A 12,098-nucleotide genomic window follows, 5' to 3' on the forward strand; every position below is an offset into this window, starting at 1 on the left:
AAATTGTTTCACTTAAAGGATTACATGCATGGTATAGTTAAGGCAAAGGTTTAGTTTTGCATCTGGTACAAAAAGTATATGCTTGTCCCTGCAATTTAGATTAATGTGTTTTTTTGCTCAGCCAAGCACAGAATTAGCTGGGGACCGCTGAAAACTGCAACTAAGATCATTTTTAGGTACAGAGGTCATGGCCGTGAATGTCCTCTCTGCTGTGGCTTAACTGTTAACACCAATGTTCTTTATTTTCCAGGAATCATGGGGTTTTCTTAAAAGTCAGAAACCAGACTCCTCCTCACTTGGAGAGAGAGAGTGTTTTTGTTTCCAGTCTGCAGATGTCAGGGCTTTTGGAGTTCCCTCACATATCTCTCTCTGTGTGTGTGTGTGTGTGTGTGTGTGTGTGTGTGTGTGTGTGTGTGTGTGTGTGTGAATATGAGGCCCTGGGCGTGTCTGTGCATGTGCAGATGTTTGAGAGCAAACAGATCCAGTGTATTATGTAAAAGTCCAGTGTATCCAGTCTGTATCTAAACCCGTGACATTATATTGACACTGAGTACAGGCTGTTCAGTGGTGGTGTCCCTGCACACAAACACACAGCCATGATTTCAAAACCAATTTCACTCTGACCATCAAATGTATATCGAGACTCTAGGTTAAAAGTGCAATGTGTAAGATATGGCCAAAGATATTCCACCTCAATACTGGGTCCATACAATCTAAATTTACAGTCATCAATTATCATGTTTATATCCATTTGTTCAAAATGTCATCATTTGATCCTATTAGACATTTACGTGGAATTGTCATAATAAGTAATGGCAAAAAACACGTTTTGTGAGGTCATAGAGAAGGTTGAGCACAAAATTGTAAGTGAACGTTTGAGCCTAATTTGAAGAAATTCCCTTCAGGGCAAAAATAAGCAAGAATTGCCCAAACTCCTAAAACTCTGAGAGCGAGATGACTGCTATTTTCTAATGTCTGCGAGTGCTGTCGGCTTTTATTTTGTTTACTGTGCAACGAACCTGGGGGCTGGACTGTGTATATTTTTATATTTTGTCTATTGGAATAGTTCTGAAGTGGCCGAAACAAAAAAAATGCTAGCGGAGCTGTGGCAACACAAATTTAGCCAGTGCAAACTCGGCATTCAGTTAATAACTCAAGTGAGATGAAATGTGTATGTCACTTGTTACCAATTTTAGGGTGAATAGATTAACGGGCTGCACCAGACAATAACAAACAGTTATGTTTTGAATTAAACAGCGAGTCAATGACTGCAGTGATGTTAGTGGAGTCTTAAAGCATTTCAGTGTTTGTTAGGTGCCCTGTCTGAGCAAATAAAGACAAATGTAAATGAAACTTTTGATATACAGACAAGGCCACAAAACCTCTTAGTATTCCTGCATGGGACAAAGTTATCTTCCTAATCTCTATTCCCAGATGCGCATTGGTTTGTGCAGACTTGAATAGATCCAGCGTTCAGTAACTGACAAAATGTTGAATTCTTTTACTTTTACATTCTTTGGCATGGGGATCCCTAAAGTGGACCACAGCTGTCACTACGATACCAACATAAATAAACCCAACCTGAATGCTATAACAAGTTTGATTGTAATAGCTCCCTGACCAGTCAATACTTCAATAACACCAGTAATATTATGCTGAGGAATTATCAATATCTCAGAATGTCATAAGAACTTTAGACTAGTCTGCTGCATTCACTGTCTGTCCTGAGAAAGTGTATGTTCATGAACAGCGATGAAACAGGTCAGTGTAACAAATCAGGGACAAGGGGTTTGTTCTGATATTGCAGTGCAGACCCACCGCTATGTGCAGCCACTGTTCCTCTGCTGAGCCCCTTAATGAGTTGCTAATACACTGTCCAGATGGTTTTGTTGACTTTGAGTAACTCCCTGCCAAAATAATACACATCATCTATTGAAAATGCCATCCCAGAGTTTTCTGGTTGTTAGGAGGAAGAGAGGGGTCTGGCTTCATGTTCCAGGACTGCTGTCAGGTGAGAGTTATAGTGGAGCGCTCCGAGAGCTACCATGCATTCCCCAAACTACCACGTCTGATCCAAAAGCATAAGTTGAGTTCTGGGAATTACATTATTTAGAATTGCTTTTGTGATTCAGTATGTGGATGAGATCCAGAGCTGCATTTCTATTAGTTTCACATCAGGGTCTAAGAGTTTATGAGCGACCGGGGTAAATGTAAACGAGTTAAAGTACTTTATTGCCCACATTAGCCTGCACTGAACGTTATTTGCTTCTCTACACTTATAATAGAAGGGAATGTGAGAGACTAGTCTAGACTCCAAACATTAATCAGAGGCCATGCAGAAATACACAATGACATCAATATATATATTACAATATTTTCCTTTCTTAACAGACTGAGGTGGGCCGACTGATTCAGAAAGATTTGTTTGGGAAGGTTAACGATAACATGTCCTTGTTTAAGTTTCAGAGCACGGCTGAAGTTTAAATAATTTACTGCAGTAAACTAGAGATCGAGTAGCATTTTCATGATGCGAATAATATATATATCTATTTCAGATCTGGTTTCAACATAACATACACTCAGGGAATGCCTTATAACACCTTTTTATCTTTTTCCCTCTGTGTTGTTAAAGAGCAATATATAGAACATGCACGTACTCATTTAGATAAATATAGAACAATTTAACATAACTAGCATTTTAGTCACGTCAGTGAAAGTCTTTTGAGTAATTTAAGATGGAGTTATGTTTTGTTTTGATTTGTTTTGTTGTAACGTTACCTGAAAGTCTATCTGAAAGGGTTTCACTCACACACACACACACACACACACACACACACACACACACACGCACACACACACACGCACACACATATTCCGACAAGATGACTCAAATTCAAAATGGTAAGAAACCTGAAGATAGAAGGCCTTGCAGTTTGAGATGATAAACCTGCAGTTATCCCATTATATATTAGTGCTACTCTGTTCCTGTAGTTGCATCCCAAAAGGTTTTTTAATTTAAACAAACCTGGGACAGGGATGTTGTATGTGTACAGATTGTAAAGCCCTCTGAGGCAAATTTGTAATTTGTGATATTGGGCTATACAAAATAAACTGAATTGAATTGAATTGAAACCTGACAGTGCCCACTCAAAGAGGAGACCTGAACCGGAATTTCCCTGCAGCCCGAGTCCCTCTTGGCAAATGAAACAAGGCCTCAAACAGCATTTATATAAACTGGAATGAGTGGCACTTAAGTGCCTTTCAAAAAGAACGTGACACTGCTCTCTGAAACCAATCATTTCCAATGTCGGATAATGAATGAGCGCTAGTTAGCACACATGTGCGCGTGTCACAACCTTCCCTAACTTTCCAACCACTTGTCAGTCCATCTACAAACTGTGTGATGTTGATCAATAACGCATTAGGCAAGTTGTTTTGAATCTCTCTGTATGCAACAGATCCCTGAGGCACTTTGATTGATTTAGAGCATTGTGACGTCTGTTATGCGCCACTTGCCGTGTTTCCATGTGACTTTGGTATCTAGTCTGTTTGAGCTTGTGTGAATTATGTTTACTTCATCAATATATTTATAATGAAAATGTATGCGTAAACACTCACTTTTTTTCCACTCAAATCTGTAACCTAATATTTCCCTCAGGAGTTGGTGGAGACCAAAAACAGCTAAAAGAGAGTGAATACTGGATGTGTATTCACCAGGTGGTCAGAAACACAATTCCACATGAATGGTAAAGTTGCTCCTTAGCTGCTGGATGTGTATAGAAGTAAGTTTATGATTAGCAGGGGAAGTCTGTCAATGTTTTGTTCACCACTTGTTTCCACTGATCCGTGCGGCCAACAAATGATTAAAGTATGTTTAAGTTTTTAAATAAATGTAAATCCAACAATGGATTCAATGCATTGAAAAACAACCTGTGCCAGGCCAATGAAGGTTATGCTATAATGACCTATGTGCAATAAAAGGACCTGCTATATTGTTTAATAACATACATCTGTGTGAGTAATGCATGGCATTGTTATTTAAAAGGGGTATGGGAGTGGGGGTGTACATTAAAGCTTAATCTCTAAATTTGTTTTGATGGGAGCCATCTTTAAGCAGTAGTATTGGACTACTGCAGTGCTTTTCTGCTTATTCTCAGAGCACGTGATGATAGATGCTGCACGTTTCAGCAGAGGTTACTTTGTCCAAACACCTGCACGCCTCCATCCCTCCATCCCTCCATCCCTCCATCCCCCCATCCCCCCATCCCCCCATGCCTCACTACTTTCCATCTCGCTGCATAAATACAGCTCTCCCTCCTTTCTCATCAAACATATTTACATAGCGTATAATGTTAAATAGCACATCATAATCTCTCAAATATAACTCTGTCCTCATTATTTTGATAGTAAACTGTAATGGTACAATCTTTAAAAAAATAGGGAATTATACCATAGTGCAGCGTACTGTCTTCCCCTCATCGTCTGCATATGCACTTATTCCTAATTTCAGTTGTACTTCCCTTCCTCTCTCTCTCTTTTCTCACATATCTTACTTACATTGTATCAATCAAAGAATTAACATGTTCATCGATTGTTTCTTTGGAGCATATTCAAATCCCTTCCCTCCTTCATCCAATCCGCATCTCTCTCTCTCTCTCTTTCTTTCTTTCTCTCTCTCTCTCTCTCTGCTGCCACCGCTCTCTTTGCTGCAGTGTGGAATTTTCCGAGCACAGCCAGCGCTGCAGTGTGTGACAGTTTAAAGGAGGATGAAAAGGAAGGAGGCAGGATAAAGGGTGAACACTACTTAACACACACCACAAAATAACCTGAACCATTGTGATGAAACCCAATAAATTCAGTGCAAAGATACCAGACAGACATAAAGACACAGATGCAGCTGAGATGGAGAGCCCCCAAAACATACTGAGGAGGTGGATGTATACAAGTTATATCAAAGTGGATCATACTAAATGGTGCAGAATCTTTTGTTGATTTACTAATTATTTTTCAAATATAATTAATCAGAACCAAATGGCTGAATTGGCATTTCTATTAGCATTAGCACACTAGTGTTGCCAAAGCCCTAATGGTATCAAGAATTGAGAAATGCATGAAATAAATGCTTTCAAAATATAGATACAGTAGAAATGTCAGCTACCTGAAATGGCGTTTTGCTTACTAAATGGAGTGTGAAAAAACAATATAAAATATAAAAAAGTAATAAACGTCTGTACATTTAAGGGAATAAATTAACGAATGAGAAGTCATTGGGGGCATTAATCATGGATTTGCCTATTTTTTTATTTGTCCAGCCAAATGCAGTATTGTATTACATAATTGCCACCTTCCCTTACTGTTAGTCTCACTGGTGACATGGGATCAGCTTAGAAATCGCCATGTTTATTTTTTTGTTTATTTACATTATTCCCTATATTCCAATAAACTGTGGCCCCATCTCCACAGGGACATGACTATCCTGTAAGCACAGGTAATGCGAGAATATACGGATTACTTATATAACATGAAATACAGAGTGCAGGTGGTGGATCTGTATTCTCAGCAGTCGATAGATTGGTTGTTACGGACATTTGTCTGACAAATGTCCCGACAGGAAAACAGTCATGCCACAGTCACATTGCAGCATTTGTGGTGTGAAAGTGGGGGAGGTGATTGTAAACGTGTTAATGCCATTCTGTGATTGTGACGACTGCGCAGCAAAGGACCTTTGTGGCAATGGCAGCGGTTTGAGGTCATTTTGTGGGTAAATGACTGGGCAGGTTTAGTAATGCAATGTGTCGGGACAGCGTGAGTATGATGACGTCGTAAATGTTGAAGAGCGAGAGGGAAGGGGAGGATACACCATAGGTTATTGTCCTGCGTCACCGGTGATGTGCATGCAGGACATAATAGCATTTACCTCTCATCTCCAGTCACCTCCGTAGGACGTATACACCCTCTGTATAATTGTATACAGCTTAACTTAATTTAACTGCAAATAACACTTTACTTTGATGACAAACAATACATAATATGCAGTGTTTGAATGGGTCATGCAGGTAATTGGATTTGACTAATCTACAGAGAGACACAGAGTCTTTATCCTGGTAAAACCCTACTGGTTGATTTCTTTTCACTGAGTTTCACTTATTTAGAAAAATAACTGAAAATACAGTGATTGTATTTTGTGAAATCTGCAACATGAAATTGACCATTTAAAATGGACTCAAAATGATATTGGAGATTTGAGTGTAATGACCTTCCCCCTCGCCGTCTCACTACTGAACAAATAACACCACTGTAGCATATATATACATATATATATATATATATTTATATATTTTAAATCCCTGCACTTCTCGCACTCTCCACTTCTTCTTGCACTACTGCTGTGCAACATTCCACAGCCACTGTATATAGCCATTCCGCCTGTACATACTTCTTAAACTCCTTAGTCCATTGCACTGTTTGTTTGTATTGTATCGTATTGTATTGTGTTGTATATTTGTATTATTTTGTATATTTGTATACTGTATTGTATTGTATTGTGTATTGTGTTGTATATTTTGTGTAAGCACACTGAGAGTCACCTTACCAAGTCAAATTCCTTGTTTGTGCAAACTTACTTGGCCAATAAAACCTGATTCTGATTCTGATTCTGATTCTGATGCCCAGCCTGTGAATATATGAGGGAATGGGGTACGAGGTGATGGCCAACCCATTAATAAAGCAGGTTTGACTTATATGAGATATATCCAGGGTAACAAACAACAACCAGCATGGATATGCATGTGAGAAACCTCAGCCACTCCTCCCTTGATCCCCCTATCATCTGTTCCACTCTTTCTGTCACTTTCTGGTGCCAAAAGAAAATAGACCCAGTAATTCTTGGTGACAGAGGGAATCCCAAGGGAATCCCAAGGGTCCTGGGACCTCGGCCTGAGTAGGCCACTGCCACAGGTGCCATTCATCTGTCCGTGTCATCTTGTATGCAAAAGCCAAGGGACACCGTCAAAGGAAACTGCATCAAATGAGCAGCGTAGGAAGGTCTAGAAGGGTTGCAGTTAGCCTACCCAATTAAAATATTGTTAATAGGTTAATCATTTGTAAGGAAAAAATAAAGACAGTTCCCCCTGCGGATGTATAAAGTATCTTTCTATCTATCTATCTATCTATCTATCTATCTATCTATCTATCTATCTATCTATCTATCTATCTATCTATCTATCTATCTATCTATCTATCTATCTAAAGCACTCTCTTAAACACAGTTCCTATAGTTTTTAATATGAAATGCAATCTTTCCTCAAACCATCTCTTCAGGAATCTAGCTGAAACTCTGGCCCATGTACTGTAGTTTCAGCCTGTCTAAGTCAATTAGTCCCATGAAATAATCAGGGTTACATAACCCTGACCCCAGAGCCCACCACCACTACCAGCGGTAAATCCCAGAGATCAAGAAAGGTTTGGAACAAAAGGACGACAGATTGAACAATGAAGAGACGGGGTGAAATAGAAGGGGCCGTGGCTGGAAAGTCATCTAACTGCACATTTGGCCCTCTCCTCTGAGAACACAGACTGGGTGAGAACCCTGTGGCAGCAGACAGAAGGCACTGCCAGAAAAGAGATTGGCTTACTCTTTGAAAAGACATGTCAACATAAACTCTCAATGTACGTCCGTTTGCCTCGTGCTGTCAGGAACACAAAGGTGGCAGGGCTTAAGGAAAAAAGTGAATTATACCAGCACGAGCTGTACTGGTGCGAGACAATGAAGTGAGGCAGATGAGAATTCAGGAGTATTTTCTAGCGTAATCCATATTTCCCACCTATTCTCTCTGTTGGGTGCTTTAAAGAGGAGTTCTGCCAATAACTAAACAAAATCAAGAGCCAGAAATCTTCTTTGGTGTTGTAAGATGGAGGGAGGGATGGTAAAAGTAACCTTCAGAGATGAGGCTAAAAACAGCCCGGCCCTTTCGTAGGAGAGAAAAAGAGGTAAATTACAGTCTGTGCCAGAGGAGAAGAGGACACATTTGCTGTTAACGAGAACAGCTTAAATATAGCCAAGGGGGAGTTGAGACAGAACCTGTAAGAGTTGGCAATCACTTATTTTCCATACATCTCTGTGAACATTTTCCACCCAAGTGCAATTACACTTTATAATTGCACTTTATCTTACACTGTACATTTGACATTTGACATTTTATTTTATTCTATGTCTCGTCTGCATTTTGTTGCTTGTTATGTCTGATGTCCTATGTTGCACCACCCACCACGTTAAGTTCCTTGTAGGTGTAAACCTACTTGGCTATTAAAAGTTTCTGATTCTGATTCTGATTCTGATTCTTACACTCAAATAATACACCTCATAAGTTATGTGAGTGAACTCACATACTGCCCTAAAGCCTGTTGGAAATACTGTGAATAATACTGTGAATGCATAAAATAATCCTTGAGGAATAAGATATACACAAGAATATTACATAATGCCCACATATGGATATTACACTCCTGATCATGAAGGCAATGACCTGAAGCAAGTGATAGATTTGTAGAACATACAGTATATAAAGGCAGCCAGAATTTGTTCACCCTATAAACATACTGGTAGACTCTGACCAAAGGGCTATTTCGATAGTCAAACAACATCTAAACCCCCTCGCCCACCCACACCTTTCCAAAACCTACAATCCGACATTCACGCCCACTGCATGCAGCGATTGACCTGGTGTGTGGAGATGAAAATGTCTTAATCAGACTCTTTAAAAAAAGAATTGTAGAGAATCGATTTATTTCACATTTCATGTGAACAAATGAGTGCAACACTGTGAATGCCTTCCAAAGAGAGACAGGCTGAAAATGTGCACAGTAATCTTCATATTTAAACAATCTCACATCTCGCCCCTTTCTATGGTGGTCAGCTTATGACCTCGCCTTCAAATGTCAGCGTTTGGTTCAGGCATCAACACTTTGCTTTCCGACATGCTTGGACAACACGTTGTATCAAGTACTCAAAGGCAGACAGATCAGCAGAAGTTGGGATATTTACACATGCAGGACTCCATCTCCCCTTTCCAATCTTTACATCAGTATCTCTTCCATCTCCGTTCTCTCCATGCCACACCTTCCTCCCCAATGACTTCAGATCCACAGATAATTAATTCCCTGACGTCTCTCCTGCATATGACTGAAGTGAAAAGTGAGATGTCAGATATCCTGTTACCAGCCAAAGCCAGCACTCAACGTCTCCTGACTTTTGAATACACTAAAAACCTCAATGTGTGTGTGTGTGTGTGTGTGTGTGTGTGTGTGTATGTGTGTACACAGCCCCAACAACCATTTATCTTCTGTGGTGAGCCGGCGTGTCAGCAGAGCTAAGCTGACCTAGAACCCCTGAAAGCATCACCACAACGAGCGAACGTAAGCACAAGCAAAGAACTGTTGACATGTGCTGCACACACAGAGATCTTCTGATTACATAAGATTTAGGGAAACCGATAAACGGCTGCAGGGTAGAGCTGCATGACGAACACTCTGAGGAAGAACTTTGATTCTTTACAGAACTGGCTTGAGGGAAGAGAATGAGACAGAGCTCTTGCAGTGGCTGAGTAATATGTATTATTTATTTCTACAGTGGAGGGAGCAAGGTTCTTTGAATAGGATAATTATGCGAAAGATATGTAAAGCTGTCTAATGGTGAATGATGATGAATGGCAATAATAGGACACCTTTTGTGCTTCAGTGGTATGCACAGACAAGAGCTATTTAAGAGTCTATCACATTAGAATGTGATAAACTGGGTTTGAATTCAGCATGGGACCCCTGTCACATGCTATCTGCCTCCTCATTGTCTTCACTGTGAGCTCTAGGTGGGTTCATGGGAATCTGTTCCCACAGGAGCCCTATTACGTGACATTAATTCTTCTGTGCCGGCATATTCTTCAGGGGATATTGTTATAATGGTTCTTCTGAATGACATTATAATATAAAACTTAAACGTATCAAATTAAACTTTAGACGAAATACAATATACTGAATTTCTGTATAAAGTAAGACATGTTATACAAGTATAATTTGTTTGTATCTGTCTGGACATGTTATATGTTGATATTTTTACTAAATCTGCTCAAGCTGTAATTTGTGAAATTACATCATTTAAATCAGACACATTAAATATAATTTAAATATAGGTCTGATCACTTCTATAGATGCTTCTAGTAAAGTCTGGTGTGTCTATAAAGTTGTATTTTTTTTATTACAAGAAGCACACTTATTACGAAGGACACTGTATCATGTTCAAGTTGTGCTGTGTTTCTGTATGTCTATTTATTCTATATACATATCAAATGTTCACCCTATATTGTACACAGACATCTGAGAATGCTCCAGACTTATTCCTGTAAATATATGTTCTCCATCCATTCATTTTTTCAACAGATTTTCCTGCTAAAGGATATAATGTTAGTAGGAGCAAATTTACTTAAAACTATAAATATATACATGGAGTATGCTGCTTCTACCTGTGAGTAGCTCCAAATGTGTTCAAATGTTTAAATTGCAAGCAGCCCACAGGCTGGCAGAGTAGCCGTGGGGCCGCAGGTGTTACATGATAGTACGTGTCTCTTTGTCAGGGCTCCTCAGTGCCTGAGCTTTTCACCTAATCATCTGAACCCCGTCACCTTGTGTTCTGGACATGGTCATCTTACACCAGGCCACCTCTGACGATGTGACGGCTCAATGGATGCAGCAGGCCACTTAACACTGCGGAGCACCTTGCGTATCAATATGCCCGGGTATATGCGTCTGTCAGAGAAAGATGGAATGAGTTCAGAGAGATAATAATACCGACCCAATGGACTGTTTTTGAGGCTCCCGAGTGAAATGGTAAGAATAGACGACGATGATGATCTCATCTCACACGGACCTCAACTATGTTCCAACACGTGCAACAGACGAGAGGACCTTGAGTGTGTGACAATTATCAAGCTAGTTGGGGCATAATTTCTATAGGATATTCATTTCAAAGACGGTGGATCAAGAGCTAGTCCACAGTCAAAATGTTACTAGGAGCAGGATTTTTACTGGTTGGAGTTTATGTTTTGCCATTTTAAAAATAGAAGCATCAAATCAAACAATGTTTTCAGGGGGACATAAGGAATTGATGAAGTATTGCAGTCTATTGCCTGTTGCTGTGTTTCTTTGCATGTATCACTGTCTGCAGTGTCATCAGATAATTAATGGCAAACTTAGCCAAACGTAACTGAGCCAACTTTCTCCTTCTTCCCCTGGCTCGAAAAGCGATCTGATCTATGTAAACAGCGGGCAGGGCCAGGGAATACATGACATTATGCTACATAAACACACACAATGAGGAGGATGATTGGTAGGCTTGCAATAATGGGGTTGCTTCACATGGTGTTTACAAAACTTCATATCTGCTGAGCTGACAGTCCTACCGCACTTATTGTCACCTGGCAAAGGTAATGCCAAACTCTGCCAGAGAGTCCTTGCTGGCCACAGGTGTTTAACAGATGACACCCATGTCTCTGTGAGTATCATCGGGCTTGGCTGGACAAGGTTCCCTATCATCAGAGGACTTATGGGAATCAATAACCATTTATCTATGTTCTATCAGTTTGTTAGTAGTAGTATGAGGGCTTGGAAAACAATTGTATTTTTGATGCATAAAGATGTGCAAATACACACTGCAACACTATGTGTCCTCCTGATCTGAGCAACAGGAGGAACATGTTGATCCAGGGGTCAATGCAATAGTAACCCCCAACACGTTGCTGAAACCGCTAAGGCCAGCACCCTTTAAAGCTTCACTCCCATGCTATAAATATAAACTTTCCAATGTACTGGTCAATGGGAATTCTTACCCTCATTTAGAAGTCCTCGTACGGAAAGTCCTCCTCAGTGTCTCAGGGGATCACATTACACTGCTGTCCATCAACACCTGGAAAGAGACCAGAGCACATCTTTATGAACTAACATTTTCCAGTTTGAAACAGAAGCTGACAGGAGCTAGACCTACTGGCTAACATACAAGAAAAGGTTCAGACCAAACTTCCCAGCTTTCCAGAGGTGTGTCAGCTCACTGC

Source organism: Cyclopterus lumpus, chromosome 5, assembly GCF_009769545.1.
Source record: "Cyclopterus lumpus isolate fCycLum1 chromosome 5, fCycLum1.pri, whole genome shotgun sequence".
NCBI classification, from domain to species: domain Eukaryota; kingdom Metazoa; phylum Chordata; class Actinopteri; order Perciformes; family Cyclopteridae; genus Cyclopterus; species Cyclopterus lumpus.